Source organism: Xiphophorus couchianus, chromosome 12 (assembly GCF_001444195.1).
Source record: "Xiphophorus couchianus chromosome 12, X_couchianus-1.0, whole genome shotgun sequence".
NCBI lineage: Eukaryota > Metazoa > Chordata > Actinopteri > Cyprinodontiformes > Poeciliidae > Xiphophorus > Xiphophorus couchianus.
In genome coordinates this window covers 13,081,262-13,084,180 of record NC_040239.1, presented here as the reverse complement: position 1 = coordinate 13,084,180, position 2,919 = coordinate 13,081,262, and positions in this window count along the sequence as shown.

Genomic DNA, 2,919 nt, shown 5'->3' with positions numbered 1-2,919 from the left:
GCTTATCTGATTAAGAGGCGATTGGTTTTCTTCTAGACAAGAGTGCAACAAGTTCTACACGGTAAATATAAAAATAGTGTTGCAGCTTCTTTCTAAAGAATAATACTCTATACAGAAAAAAGTTTGGTTTTATCCTAGTGCACAAAATCAAGCCAACCAAATTTCTCTAGAAGAATATTTTGTTTTTCAAATATGTTCAAAAACCGTAGTGTCAACAGAACACTGTTGTATTAGCTCTGACATTAGCAGAGATAATACAGATTGGTTACTGGGATAACACTCATCTAGGAACTGACGTGTCATAAATCAGTTTTCTGAATGAAAAAAAGTTAAACTTAAAAAAAATGAACTGATGAGTTTTGGACAAACACACATTAGACTTTTATGCAAAGGTTTTTACACCTTGGTAAAACCAAGAAAAATGTCAAGTGAGTTTTGGGTTCCTTATGTTAGCGTCTGAAAGCAGCTATTGCTGTTCTGTCCTAAATGAATTGAAGCCACTTTAGCACAGACACCTGGGTGGTGTTGTCAACTCTTTGGTGTCACACTATTGCATATGCGCTTGCATTTCTTTCATCTAGGATGCACAGCCTTAGATAAATAACACTTCCGCATCACCTTACAAACACATTGAACACTGATGCATTTTATCGGCAGCTAAGCCAGGCTGCCAAGAAATTATTGAAGATTTCCTAAAATTATGCAGCATGAATGCCACAGCTCTCACACATCTTGCATGCCAAACATGTGCCACTATTACGGCACTTACACAATTGCTACTTAGATATTCTAAAAATGACCCAATAATAAAATAACTAAATCTCACATAAATTAGTATTATACGTAGCATATTTGTTATTTCTTGTTTTAGATCATTTTTTAAAATTAATTGTTTTAAAACAGTTCATGGAATGCTCTTTCAGCAAATGGTGAGTTTTGGTAGCAGGAGGCTCTGTTACTGTTTTCTGATCTGCCTCTGTTACAGGAGGCAGATCAGAAAACATCTGCCAATGTTTTCTGATTGGCTTGCAGAAAACATCGTAATGCTGATTATCCAAAGTGTTTTATTATGTCTGTCAAAGAGACCAAGCATAGAAAAAGCAGATTGAGATTCTGTTTATGTTGCATTTCCTCTGCATGGATGCAAACTGCTTAACTTAAGTGACTACCTTCAGACAAGGGAGGCACCAGCAGCACCAGATACTCATGAAATGTGTGGTTTTCTGTATTCTTACGACTTGGTGGCATTTTACAGTAGAATCATGTAACTATGTTACTTTCAGTTGTTATAAAATGCTCTACATATCAAACATGATTTAAAAGAAATTTGACTTCTAGAAATTGGGCCACTGTCTCTTTAAGAAGTTCCTGCTCTTTCGATCACTGTACCTTCAGCGCATTATCAGTACAACGCTTATCATTATTACAACTCTTCTTAGTAGCGTTGGACTGAGAAGTGGTTTGTATGAAAAGCTCAATAGATTTGCAGCTGCACCAGGTGTTTCCTAATTACTGATGCCGCTAGTCTAGAGTGGGGGAAGAAATGGGGGGGAGGAGTGCTCTGTGAGGCAGAAACTCGACTGCAGCCTCAAGGAGGAGCTTTGTAGAAATAGGCAGTGCTTTGTTGAGAGCAAGTGTTTAGGCACCCGCAAAATTCAAATCACCATTTAGCACAGGTCTTCCACGAGTGATTCCATCAGTTTCTTCACACTGACAGCTGTAGTGACGAGACAGAGTCTGGTGTCGCATTAAACTTTCCAAACACACTGCTGCTGTGTCCTTCGCTTCCATCCATGAAACCTATCAGCATAACTTGCCCTGCATGGCTGTGCTGCAGGTGTGCTGATATACGCTGGCTTTTGTGAAGGAGTTTTTCTTCATCTGAGTGATAAAGAGGGAGCTTCTTGGTGCCTCCTGAAAACTACTCTTTCTAAAGACAAGAAAACAATTAATAAAAATTATCTGAACTTTACTCGACCTGGAATGAGCTCAAAAAGCACGTAAGCATAATATTGTAGACAAAAAGCTTCTTCTTCCTGACTAATGGATACCTTCTTTTTGCTTTAGATATGAAAGCTAAAAGAATATTGAAGTATAAGCAAGGAAGAAATTAAGGTGTCAGTTATTACTGACTGCAGAGGTCTTCAGTTTAACGTTGAATTTTAAACTTGTTAAGTACCTCTCAATGATGACATTCAGACATAAGTAGTGACTCATTTGTTTTTCACCCTGCCTGTGAAAGGCAGTCACAAGCTTGCACAGGCAGCCATGTGGCTGATTATAGTGTCCGCGCTCCGTGCGGAAACATTGCTGTGGCTCATGTTTGCTGCGACGCTGCAAGGCTGGCAGGATGCTGGCCCAGCCTGCTGACTTCCACTGTGAGCGCTCTGCGGTCAGGGTGAATAGTGCACTGATGAAAAATGGAGATCACTTCTAGCCCCACTGTTCTTTTCAGAATTTACGCCTGGGAACTACATTTATTTAAATGTTTTTCTTTTCGTACATTCCCATGACTTGACAGATTTTTAACAATTTTGAATGCAGGTTTGTGGCAATTTGTTGGTGAATGCAGGATACAAAGATTTTTTTTTTTCATTTCAAGGACAAATTTTGCTCAGTGATTTTATTTTTGTAACTTTGTCAAAACAAGAGGTCAGAACCGCATCTGACTGTATGAAAGAGTTGTTTCTTTCATCAGATACATCTTGGGGACAATTTGAGATGTGATTTCACATTCTTTCGTATTTCAGTCCCACATTTTATTAACCCATGTCACCTCCTTGAAGACTGCTGCTATTTGAGGACTGTCTTTCTTGCTCCTAGAAACATTCTGTCTCATTGCAATAAAAAAAAACAACAAAAAAAAAAAAACATGAAAGACCCCAAACGATAATAATCTCTCACTTTATACACAAGAAA